Raw genomic sequence first — 13,943 nt, forward strand, 5'->3', positions numbered from 1 at the left:
TGGCCTTGGTATGACACTGTCATGCTGGCCCATAAGAAAAATATGGATGTGGGTGGCATAGAGGAGGAGCAGAGATGTCATACCTTTGTCCCTTCAATTCATGGCCATGTGTGTAGCTTTATGCCAGCCCCACATCTGGTGCATTTAAATATATATATAAATACAGTAAATACCGGTACATCAGTAGCAACATATCTTCCCATTCCAGTATAATGTAAGGATTGCTTTGCCCAATTATTTTATATCTCAGTAGATCATGAGGCACTTTATGTGGTAAACTGAATTTAGGCGGTGCTAATCATTTATATGCGCCAAATGCCTTTTTGGAATTTTATGGGATTTAAAGTGGTTGGGATTAAATGTTCACCCACTATTCAAACACTAAAATGTGCTTTTAGATGAAGTGCTATTTCTGAATTTCTGTACGATCGTGGTATGTTGATAAGACTGCTGGGATTACGGAAAATGATTTCTCTTAAGAAAATGGGCCAGAGTACAGGATCATCTGAGCATTTTCAGCTGAAGTCCATAGCCATGAACATTCTGGGTAATTTGGGTAATCTTATGTCACAGAGCAGTTGGTGAAGATAAAACTAGTGACAAATGTCAATCAGTTTGTACAGTATATTTGTAGCCCCATCCTAACCAAGTTTCAGATAAGTAAATTTCATTGCTTTGTCAACTGATTAAGATCAGGCTGTAAAAATATCATTAATATAAACAATGAAAGATAAGAGAGCCACTTTAGGGAAATGCCGCTTTTCTTCTTTTCTGTATTTGATGTCAGCAACTGCCTGCCTTTCCTCTGCCACCACACCCACTCCCTTTCCTGGGAGTGTCACTGTCACAGCAATTTCCTGCCAGTTTTGCACAACAGTGTGTTCCCAATCCCCCTAAAGTGAGTGGTGTGACGGACATCCCATTCAAACCAGCAGAACAAGGAGACCTCCTGCGCATGTCTACCCAGAAGTAAGTCCAGCTGAAATCTGCAGTGCTTCCCCTCCCCCTTTAAGTGTGCACAGGATTGAAACCCAAGTCCCTTTTGCTTTCCATGGGCATGCTTTCCCAGGCAGTATGTCCCACTGGACACAGCAGGATTTAGTAACATCCTTAGGGCTGTGCTGTTAAGTCTTCATGACTTATTTTCTCTGGATTCGTGGTCCAGTTAGGCGTGCCTCTTCCTACTCGTTTCAAAACCTAACTCTGCATAGGCTCGAAGTCATACTGTAATTATTTCACAACATAAAGCAGTCCTTTTCCCACATCGGCTTAGAGGTGGATGCCTGACCGGGCTATTCTTGCCAACAGTTGCCCCTTGGGGAGTCTCTGTAGAAGGAATGTCATCCCAGGAGGGGATACTGACACGGTTAGTAAAACTGGGCGGGGACGCGAAAGGAGCATGGCTTTCCTAAGCATGAAAAACTGCCTGGCGTTCTACATCGCGACCATTTAACAGAGTCTCGAATGGAACGGCCACTGAAGATGCAACAGTCCGGTGGTCCTAAACATGTCCCTTCGGTACTGATCCCCGCACTGGGTTCCATGGGGCTTCCTAATAAGGATGTTCCGAATGCCAGCGTTATTCTTACAGAACCCTTCTTCGCTGCCCGAGAACGTGGCGCGACCGAACCTGCTCCCCCTTCAATGCCCTGCAGCCGCACTTGTTCTCCTTGCACACCAGGTTCTCTCCCCCACCCCCACCTCACCCCTAACTATAGCGCCTTGGCAATGGGGTGCTGCTTGCTCGCTTCTTCTCCACGCGTTTGCAGGCGACGACTTCTCTCTCTCTCTCTCTCTCTCTCTGGGGGGTGCTTGCTGGAGCTGCGGCAGGATGGAGGCCCTGCGTAAGGTTGCGGGGCTGCATGCGTGTGTGTCGTGGGGCGGGGGAGAGGAGAGGCGGAGAAGAGAAAGGAAGTAAGGCGGGGGGGGGGGAGGGAAGGCTGCAGTGTCTTCAGGGCTTAGCCGGCCGGCCGCGCGTGCGCGCTGGGTGCGGAGCGGAGAGGTCATTCCCCCTTCCCCTCCCTTCCCTCATCACCACCGGACCGAGCAAGAAGGGAAGCAGCCAGAGTGAGGCTCAGGCGTGCAGCGTCACGGCGGCGGCGGCTCCAAGCCTCGCCCAGGCAAGAGGCAGCAAGGAGGGAGGGAGTCTCTGCGCGCGCGCGGGTGTGTGGTGTGCGCGCGCGCACGGGCGGGCGGGGAGGACTACGAGGGCTCGGCCAGGGAGGCGGCGACGGACGCGGGGAGCAGCAGCGCCGTCCGGTAGGTAAGAGGAGGCGGCGGCGGTGGCCACGGGAGTGACGGGGGTGGGAAGGACGACGGCAACGAAGAAGGCGAGGGGGAAGTGGGCCCGGCGCTGAACGCGTGAGGGGACGTTGGCGGTTAGTGCCTGACACAAGCAGGGTGGGGGTGGGGGGCGTCGGCGAGGGCGAGCCGAGGTGGGGTGGGGTAAAGGCGTCGGCGGCAGCTCTGCTCTGCAGGCGGGACAACGCTCCTGAGAGAGAACATGGCGGAGGCGGAACCGAGCCCGGCCGCTCCCCTCGGTTAAGGGGGGTGGGGAAGCCGGGCTCCTCTTGCCTCAGCTCTCTCTTCCCTCCCCCCACTCCGTCGCTTCCTTATGGCCGCCTCCCCAGGAGAAGTTAGAGCGGAAGGGGAAAGTTGGAGCCCCTTTTGCGAGGCCGCCCGCACTTGGGACCTGCCGGTAAGGAGGAGAGGGTGGCAGCAGCAGCAGCAGCAACCACCCACCCACCCTGCTTGTAGCCGGGAAGAAACTCCGCCGGACTCCCGTGGCGTCGGCCTCTGCTGGAAGCCGCCGCCCCGCCTAGTCCGGCTGGGTCGAAGCGGCTCACTGTTTCCATTCTCCGCCCCAGCGGGGAAGCAGGGCGGCCGCTTCCCAGGCGGAGATAGGCCTCTTCCGCTTTCCAGCCTCTTGCCAGAATCTGTTCGCATCCCCCTAAAAAAAAGAAGAAAAGAACGAGCGGCATTTGAACGCGGGGTCAGACTTCGCGTAAGGGAGAGCCGGCGTGAAATCTGGCAGAATCTGAATTGAGATCCGGGCTCTGTTGAACTCACATTTCCATATATAGTATATATATATTCCATATATATATATATATATACATATATATATGGCATATATATATATTAGGGGGGGAGGGGGAGGGATCTCTCGGAAAGAGTTGACGGGGGAGTGCTGCATTGATTGCAGATCTGCCCCCGTTACAGAAAACGAGACAAATAGGAGAGCGAAATTGAGGTTGGGTGTGGGGATCCATCCTGTACTACTCCCCCCCCCCCCGGTATTTCTAGCAAGTATGAGATATCTGATGTCTTGGACTTCAATGCAGTACAACTGCACTAAAGTCAGGGGGTGTTAATTTTCATTAAAATAGGCTTAAGGCGTCAGGTGAAGAGGAACTAGAGCAGTTCCAGCTGGGCTAGCTCAGTGAAGTTAACTTCATAAAATGGAAGTCAGTGCTACCCACCACCTCTCTAATAAATCGTAGAATTGTAGAGTGGGAAGGCACCCTAAGGGTCATCTAGTCCAACACCTGCAATGTTTGATTCCTACCCATAGCTGTCCCTGAGTGGGCTCCAAGCACTAACCTTTTGGTTAATAACCAGAAACACTTGACCCAATATGCTACAGGAGGTGGCCATGTTTCTTAACTATTCTGGGTTTTAGTGGCATCTCTGCCTAACATGCAGACTCTCTTCACTTTCTTGTGCTGTGCTGAATGGCTGTACAGTTTCTAGTTGATGTGTCCTATATCACTATCTGAGAGTAACTTCCTGTCTAAGAAACTAAATCCAGATGAGACTAAAATGATTGTCAAACCCCATGATTTGATTGGAGGTGGAGAGTGGCCTTGAGGTGCTCTTGAAACTAGCACCATGTTCAGAAAGGATACAGGTGTGCTTGGAACTGTTTTTCACCAATTCTATCTGCCTCGGACATTCAATCTAAAAATTCAGACTTTTATACTTCTGTAGTTTGACCACTATGGTTGCTTCTTGGCAAGATTATAAATGAAGATTAGATAAAGTTTAGTTTCGAATGCTTCAACTTGTTCAGAATGGTGAGGCTTTGGAAACTTATCTCTCAATGGGATGTGTCAGTGGAAGAAATTTCATGCACTGGCTTTTTGCACCCTTCTGGGCATACTTCTTTATATTACTTTTGTTCTATAAAGCCCTTAATAGTTTTATAATCAAATACATTCTCATTCCCCATATCCAAACAAGAGCCTGTCCTGTCAAGAGCAGCCCTGCTCTTCTTTTTTGAGTGGCAAAGAGATATAGATAATTTTTTATGACTACTCCACGAATATAGAAACTTCTTCCCCTTAAGGACTTACCAAACAACACCTGGAAGTTTAGCAGAAGCGGTGGAGGACCATTCTGCTTTACTTTTGTTACTTGCAGTTAAGTATTGTTGTAAATGTGAACAATAATCCTTCCTGAGCCATGAGAATTTGGCAGGACACAACTTAAAATCACAATTTAAAGAAGTATAAGAGTGCAATGAACAATTTCACCAACTATAGCAGTGGAAATGCTAATGTAAATTTTATTTTTCCTTGATAAACACCCCCCCCCCCGGCAAGAAATATTGACAGGTCATGGGTTTAGAATGGCTAGTATGGTGGCTTGTGAAATATTTTTTCCACCAATTTTCTTAAGATAGGTTGTTTTGAATACTGATTTTCTATAAATACTTGGGATTCCATAAGATCCAGTATTCTCCATTTTTCCTTGATAAAATATTTGAATCCTCATATCTCTCCAGCAAATGTTCCAATATAGGAAGTTTATTTTATTCTTCCGAATAAAATTGCAGACTTTGCACAATACTAGTTAATCTTCAAAATGAATGCTTAGTTGTAAACATAGACTTGCATCTTAAGTTCTTACTCTGTTAAGAGGAGTTCTATTCATGGAAAGAAAGTACAATTACTCTTGGAAGGACTCATTCTGTGTACTGAACTTCTGTGAATGGAAGTTCCTTCAAGTCACAGAGAAAAATATTAGAATCGAAGCCATACATCTAGTATGTCATCTTGATATATGAAGCTTTATTGGTGGACTTCTAGGATCAGAACATGTACTGCTTTAGTTTAGTGTTGAACTAGGTGTGAGAGTTTGTAGCCTAATTTAGCCAGTTGAAACCCATTGCCATCAGTATGCATTCCTTTCTTTGATCAGGTACAGTGGAACCTCTACTTACGACCACAATCTGTCCTGGAGATCCTTCCGGAGGTCAAAACGGGTCACTGGGAGAGGCGCCGTTGTGTGCAAGCGTGGGCAGGGATTGCCGCTTCTGCACATGTGTGAACGGCGATCGCCGCTCCTGCGCATGCACGAACGGCGGCAAACCCGGTGGTTACTTCCGTGTTTGCCACGGACGTTGGGCGAAATGGATGCAAGCGGAGGTGGACGTAAGAAGAGGTTTGACTGTATTAGTAAAATGATTTACCTGGCTCAATATGAAAGTAATTGCTACATGTTTCAGTATCTTGACAATTTTTGTATAGTTGTATTCACACTTGTGATGTGATATCCGAAGAATGATTAGAAAATAAAACAGGAAGAAACAAGCTTAAGAAATTACTTGGAACTTCAGTTTTATAAAACAAGGTGAAGAACATGAAATTACATGAAGGACCAATTGTGCAAGACTTCAGAACCAATTGAATGCAACAGGACCAAACTACATGTGAGGGCAGTTGCCTATTTTTATTCACATGTCTTCCCTGTTTACATTGGCAGTAGTGGCTAATTTTCGCATTGAAAGAGGCAAGTGGTTGAGGAGAGCTGAACCCTCCTCGCCTGTCCATGATTGGTCAGTGTTCTCCCAGCTCAACTTCAATATTAAAAGTGAGCTGGCCTAGATAAAAAAAATTTTTTAAGACACTTGAATAAACAAATATGGCCATCAGCACTTGGTCTCTACACAGAGAAAGGTCTCCCATACATTTGCCCACTTTACACAATACTGTATACGCACATCCATAGATGTTGTGTTGGGCTGCATGGTATTGAAACAGTTTCAAGTTGTATTTTTAATTCTAAAACATGGAAGATAGAAAAAAAACCCTGTAATCTAAGGGTATTGAATAACTCTTGACAATTGATAAGTTGAAGAGATGGTGTTGGCGCCTATGTTGGAGACAAAGTGATGATTGGTTATATAATAGTGGCTGGGCTTAGCATGTGGTTCCAAATATTGTTTTCAGATGGTGAACTCTTGAAAATTCAGCTTAAGAGAAATCAGCTTTCCTAAATAAAGGCCTTTTGGTGGCAGTAAGGCATCTTTAGTACTTTGATTAATGTGATAGAAATGGCAGTTAGGTGGTTGTTTAGGTAACATGCATTGAACAAAGTTAGGTAGTAAAAATAATTGTGAAGAAGCGTGTTCATGCTACCATGAATTGATAAAGAAACATTGCTGCCTAAATAAATGTACAGTGGTGCCTCGCTTAATGAAAGCCCTGCTTAACAAAATTTCCGCTTAACGAAAGGTTTTTTCTAGTGGAGGTTGCCTCGCTAGACGAATTCGTTTTACGAAAAATTCGTCTAGCGAATTGCGGTTTCCCATAGGAATGCATTGAAATTCAATTAATGCATTCCTATGGGCAAAAAAATTCAAAAAAAATTCAATGCATTCCTATGGGATTCGCTAGACGAATTTTTCGTTATAAGAAAAGACCCGTGGAACGAATTAAATTCGTCTAGCGAGGCACCACTGTATTTACGGTTTACAGATGAAAACGTTTATTGAAACCTCCAATGATCTCTGTGATACAGAATACTTAAAAGAGTTCTAATTTATGAAACTAGTGGAAGTTTATTAAGATAGCAGACTTCTAAATTCTTGGTGAGTCTGCAGTCAGAGAACAGTAGAGTTTTCTTCCTTGTCAGAAATCAGTAAACTGACAGAAGGCTGCATGTAGCTGTTCAAAGGAAGACACATCTAAAAGAAAGGAGAGCCTTTCCATACATCATAATCGGAAGATTTTGACCTTTTCAAAGTTTTCTTTATTTATTGCTGGACCAATAGAAAAAGTTTTCAAATGACTGGTCAGAATTTTTATAAAAACATTAACTTTATAAGGAGAAAGTAGATACATCTACAAAGATGCTACTTAATACTTTAGTTAATTACAAAAACAAATTAATTTCATTGCTAGCCATAACATTATAATGAATTATAACTATAATATTGAGTAAGGACTCTAGAAATGTGAATGATTAATTAAATAGTTCTCTGGGTTTTTATTCTTGCAACAACTAAACTGTGGCAGTCTTGGCTGATGGAATATTAATATCAAGAAAAAAGGTGGTCAGCTTACCAAGTCTTAATTATATTTGTCAAATTTTATATCCTATCCTTCCAATGTGGTTTTCAAGTCAACCATGAGTTTACATGGCAGTTTACATTTCCCCCTTATTCATCCTCTTAATGCAGTTTCCCCCATTTCCTCTTTGACATTAATGTGGAGTTCATTGCCTCCACATTTTTGCCATTGTTTGCTACAATTCTTTGCAAATATTCTACGGTAATTCAAAGTAAACCACCCAGTCCATTGGGCAGTATGTATGTTGCTCTGTCTTGAGCAGTCTATGTAAATGTATGACCAAGGTGCAGTGCATTGTAAAGATGCTATTGAGCTGCGTGTTCTGTTTAAAGGTGTTATTGGTGACAGCAGTGCAAAAAGAATTAGAGATCTTTCACAGGTCTCAAAATTGACCAAACTGGTTTCCAGAGTCAGAAAATTCAGGCTAAAGGAGAACCTCTTCTAAGACAGATTACTAGTAGTAAAACCTAACTTTTGTTTGACTCCTCTGTGTTATTAGCTGTAAGAAATTTCCTGCAATATTTTTCTTTAATACTATTTTGGCTTTATTTCCTCTTAACTTATTGGCACCATGGGCGTCGGTGAAACTTTTCTGAAAAAAATGCATTTGTGGGAGCATGTCATGCAGACTTTAGCATGAAGTAATTGGCAAGACCCATGCAAACATACTAATCATTCTTAGGTGATGGTGAATTTTCTTGTGAACATTTGTGGACATGGGCATGATTGGGGCAGTAGACAGGGTGAGCACCTTATAAGGTCAACAGTGCATGTGCAGACTTTCTTACAGTATTTTGGTGATACTTACAATTCTTGAACAGCAATTGTAGTGCAGATTTCAAACTCTCTAAGTTTTTTAAGCCATGCCTCTTTGTTCATCAAAGAACAGATGCCCTAGAACACAAATTCCATACCTCAAATAAATGTGCAAATTTGCAGGACTTACTCAGCTTTCATAATTGAATATATTTGACCTGTTTGTGAATCAAATGGTGTGTAAGAAGTGTCTGCCCTCAAAAGTGGTAGTTACTAAGAACACACTTTGGTTCTCACCACTACCTTTATCAGGCTTTTAAAATTAAGAATGCATAACCCATGCAGGTTGGAGGCATTTTCTCTTGTCTTAAATGGCTGTTGACTACTGATAGCCTATCCCAAGGAAATGAGAAAAACTTTATATTCTGCAATAGGAGTGAGGAGTTACAGAAAGTCTAATAAAGAGAGCACAACTTGTAGGGGTAATGTGTTGAAGGTAGGAGGACAACACAGGACATAATATTTAAAGAAACTGGAATGTTGGGAGCAAAAAGATTTGATTGAAGGGTGTAGATTAGGTGGGAGGGAGACTAAAATAGTTGAAGGATAGTAGAAAGAAACAAGGTAGTAGGGTAATACTGTATTGAGTTCTATGGCAATAATAATAACAATAATATTCATTCATTCATTTCCTGCCCATCTGGCTGGGTTTCCCCAGCCACTCTGGACGGCTTCCAACAAAATAGTCAAAACACATTAAAACATCAGTCAATAAAAACTTCCCTAAACAGGGCTGCCTTCAGATGTCTTCTAAAAGTCAGATTGTTGTTGATTTCCTTGACATCTGATGGGAGGGCGTTCCACAGGGCAGGCGCCACTACCAAGAAGGCCCTCTGCCTGGTTCCCTGTAACTTTGCTTCTTGCAGTGAGGGAATCACCAGAAGGCCCTCGGCACTGGACCTCAGTGTCCGGGCTGAACAACGGGTGTGGAGTCCTCCTTCAGGTATACTGGGCCGAGGCTAGTATGCAGGGCAAGCATAGGATTATTTCTATGTGAATTTAAGAGCTGCTGAACTCTATAAATCGATCTACATACTTCATCATATACATGCAGCTTATGTTATATGCAAATATGCATGGAGTGGTTTTCCTTTATAAGGAGGGCTTCTCCACCTAAGTACTGTAGTTTAAATGGGTTTGTCCTATATGGAACTGCTTTGTGTCAACCTGTTAACTCCTGGTCTTAAATTTACCTGATAATCCAGGGGGGCTACTAGGCAGTGACCTCTTCCTTTCACTATAATTGGTTTGTCTTTGTTACTGAAGCAACACAATGGGGCACTGGCAGTACACCCACTGTCATACCTGCTGTGGGTATGAGAAGTAGAGAAGTAGAGCTGTGTGCAATAATCAGCATATTGCTGACAATTTACTTCAAAACTAGATAACCTTACTGGTTTCATGTAGACATTAAACAGCATTGGGAATAAAATTGAACCCTGAGGAATGCCACATTGAAGATTCCACAGCTTTGAAGTCAATATAAGACCGAGTGATCGAACAATTATTGGATGCTCTGAAATTGGTGGAGACAACATCTAGAGTAGATTTGCAACATGGGTATAAAGTTTGTGAATTAAAAATTCTTGATTTTTAATCATAGATAATAAAATCATAGAGTTGGAAGGGACCCTGAGGATCATCTAATCCAACCTCCTGTAATACAGACTGTGTAGCTGTCCCTTATGGGGATCAAACCTGCAACCTTGGCATTACCAGCACCACATTCTAACCAACTGTTATCAGATCACTGCACTATCAGATGCTTGCCCTCTTCTGGTGACATTTTTTGGTGGGACAATGCACACTTAGGGTCATATTTAAGGCATAGCTCTGCTTTAAGGGTTGTACCCAGAGAATGCATGAGTGGATATCAGGTTGTACAACTGATCTTGTCTTTGCCTTCTCCCGCTGCTGGGGGTGGGAGTGGGAAACGCTCTCTTGGGGAGGGCCTAGTCTAGTGGAAGAGTGCAGGCCCAGAGTAACTAAAATATGTGGTGTAAGGATCTAATCTTCCCTTCCTTCCCCTGAAGCCCCTTGGCCACCAAAAACACTGTCCAGAGGGTTGGGGTCAAGGAGCCCGGAACAATGGGATGCATATTGTACAGGGCTTTAGTGGGAGAAGGGAATTACTCAGAATAGTGCAAAAGGATTTTACACCAGCAGAGCTCACACAGGGTTATAGTGAGAAGAAATTTTGGTTGGCTACGTAGTCAGCTAAATTTTGTTCACCCATATAGTTCAACTTCTACATCTGACTGTGAACATCTGTATTAATGATGCCTCTGTTATTGGAAGGTAATGAATACTAATTTTTGAATGAATATATTTGCTTTTACGCTTTTGAAAACCTCATCCAGGAAATGTGCAAGAAACATCACTGATAGTGTTCATAATAACATGCCAGTCGACTTCTGTATGGTGCTATTTGTCTCAAAAATGGACTATAATTGATATCCCAGAGACTTAAAATGATACATGTGTCCCTCGAAAAATAAAATATGGATGTCATGCGGTATGATCAGTGGCTTATGTAACTATTTTATAGGATTGTTTTTGTTGGAAATTAAAATGAATTTCCATGGACACATTAAAACTTAACTAATATGCTGTGTGTGGTATTGTTATACAATTGCTTTATGATTGCTTTCTCTCTAAAGTTGACACAAAGCAAAATGTTATCTGAGTAGAGATGGCTAAAAATAGTGCACTATGTGATAGACTACATGCAATAAACTTTGATGTAGCCCAATAAATAAACTTATCCGTAAGCTAGTTCTGAAACAAGTGTTTTTTGAATGTATGTGCTGTTTACTAAACACAGCAGTGGCTTCTGGGCCTTCTTGATCAGGGGTTAGTCTAGATAGTTGGCAGACACACACTTACTATTGGACCAATATAAATAATCAAATGAAGAGGGAGCATGTTTTCTGGAAAAGCTCATTAGCTCATGGTTGAAGGGGGGCGTTCCTAGTGCTTGGTAGTGATGTGAAATTTGATTGTTCTGCATAAAAGAACAAAATACTTCAGTCACAACAGGATAGCATCAGAGTTCCTGAATTGGACAGAGCATCATCTAATGTCAATAAAGGCCATTCACATCAAGGGAATCCAACACAAAGGCTTTTTTGCACAGCAGGGAATCAATATCACAAGCTGGAAGTGGCAATTAAATGATGTAGCTTGCTGCATCTAGGAGCTAGAACTTATTTGTTTCCAGCAGATAATACTAAGCCTGCTCACTTTGTCTAGTAAAAAAAGACCCATATTAGCAAATGATCCACTTTTTTCAAAAACCAAGGTCTGTGTTGCTTTCAATTTTACTAGGATGAATGCTCAAATTGTTCTGCTAAGGTCGTTGTAAATAATGTGATGTCTCCCACGACTTCAGTGGAACTTGCACAACAGGAAAGCCTAATTATTGCTAATCTGTCACTTTGGTCTAGCTTAGCTTTTCTCAGAAAGGAAGTTGGGTTATAACTTAATTCCAAAAATGGTTTCATGTATAAAACACATGTTTGACAATGACTTAATTATTTTTTAACTGTCAGATCTTTTTAAACTAAATATTCCTGTTTCTGGGTTCACACAAGCAAATTTTAACCATCAATTAAATTTCACTTTTGTGAGAACCAGTCTTGAACTATATTATCTTTATAACCTCATTGTGAGGGACAGGGGATATCGCGAAGTCCCTCCCCTCCTGAGTTCAAGCCCGTCCCCGAGCAAAGGGGAAAGCAGGGAGAGTTCCGATTCCAGTGGGGAAGCAGGAAGTCGTGTCCGAGGCTCAGGCAAGGTAGAGGAGCCAGGGTCCCAGGTGGGACAGGAAGGGGCAAGTAAGGGGGGAAGACCCATCCCCCCAACTCCAGAATTACGCAGGAAGAGGAGGGGCAAGAGGATGGGTCTGCCAAAGCTTTTGTGTTGGAGAAAGACGCGCCAAAAGCCATTAGGAGGTTCTGAAACCGACTGACAACATCGCTCCGTGTAAATAGCAATGACTTGAGCACTGTAAATACGCAGCACCAATAAAAGAATAAAATGCAGAGCTGCGTAGCGTCGTTACTCTGAAGTAGTCCACTCCGGCCACTGTGACAGCAACCTCCTAATCATTTTTGGGCTACTTTGGAGTTGCCGGGATGAGCGTGTCAGAGGCGGAGAAGTGGCGGCAGATCGCTGAGCAAGCCCAGCTAGAACTGCAACAGCTGTCGCTGCAGGCGCAGGGAGAATTGAAGGCAGCTAAAGAGGAGACTAAGAAGCTCCAGGACGACCGGCTACAACTTGCGGAACAGGTGAGAGAGCTCCAGGAAAAAGAGCAGCATTTAAGGGCGGTGGCGGTAGACCTCCAAAACAAGCTGGATGCAGAGAAAAACAAGGCGGGAGGGGCACCCCAAGTCCAAGTGCTGCCAGGAAGGAGAGCCGGGACCCTAGTAAGCAAGTTCAATGGAGACCCGAAGGAGTTTCAGGGCTTTGAGACTGAGATTGTGTATGCTCTTGAGCTGCACCACGATGAGTTCACTGATGATGAGCACAGAGTAGCGTTTATTGTGGAGCACCTTACAGGGGCGGCCAGGGAGTGGCTAAGACCGTTAATTGCAACAAGGAATCCTTGCATGAAGAATGTCAAACTATTTCTAGAAGGTTTGAAAACGATGTATTCGTCCGATAGTCATATGGACCAGACTAAGGAGGAACTTCATAATTTACGCCAAGGAAATATGACAGTTCGCGCGTATTGGGCGAAATTCACCATGCTGGTGCACAGATTGGGGTGGGATCTGGAGTCTGCCCCAATGCAAGCGGCGTTTTACTTGGGGTTGCATGAGGAGGTGAAGGATGAGCTCTCGAGAGGTCCAAAGCCCAGTAATATGGATCAACTGAGCAAAGCGGCTCTGGCGGTGGGGGTGAGGCAGGAATCCAGATGGAGCGACAAGCAAGCAACGCGCGCAAAGCGGGCTTGGTTCCCACGGTCGCAGGAGAAGCCACTCCCTCAACAACCCTTTCAAGCCACGCCTGGGGCCAGTCAGGACCAGGAACCCATGCAGATTGATAGCGCGCGCGCGCGGGCTTTTCAAACCCCAGCGGCGCCAAGACGCAAGGAGGGAAGGGGTGGGAATTGCTTTCTCTGCAACTCCCCCCAGCATCTCGTCAGAGACTGCCCACATCGCAGGGAGTGGCAAGGAAAGGCGGGAACGGTTGTGCCCTCCCCCACTGACGCAGCACCACAGCAGGGAAACGGGAAAGCCTGGCTGCAGGAGACAAGGGGCGGCAGCCAGGCACAGTCAGCAGACAACAGCCCCAGCCCACCCACCCGCACAGAGAGGAGCAGAGCCAGCCCACCCCTCCCAGAGCAGGAGTGGTTCTAGAAGTGACGCTCACGCTCCCAAATGGCTATCCATTGACGGTCCTCGCCCTAATTGACAGTGGTGCCTCAGCCAACTTCTTCTCGAGAAACTTTGCAGAAGAGCACCAGATCCAGCTTCTGCAGCTGGATTTTCCTCTGCACGTGGCAACCATTGACGGCAGAGAGCTGCTGGGAGGGGCCATCACTCATCAAACCCCCCCCATGAGAATGACGGTTGGAAGGCACTCAGAGACACTGGCATTCAACGTCACCACCATCTCAGACCCCCCAATCGTTTTGGGCATGAGCTGGCTGGCGCGCCACGACCCCTCCATAAGTTGGCATCAGAGATGCATCACTTTTGGATCGGACTTTTGCCTGGAACATTGCATGCAGCACCAACCAGGGGAGGGGCCTCCGATAGCCACGGT

The 13,943-nt window shown here is 44.7% G+C and overlaps 1 protein-coding gene across 9 annotated transcripts in view; it reads left to right on the forward strand.

Annotated features, from left to right (window-relative positions):
• Positions 1-864: 864 nt before the first annotated feature.
• RAP1B (RAP1B, member of RAS oncogene family) overlaps positions 865-13,943 on the forward strand; it is a 34,738-nt gene continuing 21,659 nt past the window's right edge. The window contains exons 1-2 of one of the 9 annotated variants that reach the window (XM_088651925.1): positions 2,213-2,263; positions 5,203-5,445. The gene's annotated coding sequence lies outside the window, so the exon portion shown is untranslated. Of the gene's footprint in view, positions 970-1,887; positions 2,121-2,212; positions 2,379-2,408; positions 2,699-5,202; positions 5,446-13,943 lie in introns of those variants that run through there. The other 8 variants (XM_088651929.1, XM_088651926.1, XM_035126534.3 and 5 more) reach the window with 8 other exon arrangements.

This window comes from Zootoca vivipara, chromosome 9, assembly GCF_965207765.1.
Source record: "Zootoca vivipara chromosome 9, rZooViv2.hap1.1, whole genome shotgun sequence".
In the NCBI taxonomy this organism is placed as follows: Eukaryota; Metazoa; Chordata; class Lepidosauria; order Squamata; family Lacertidae; genus Zootoca; species Zootoca vivipara.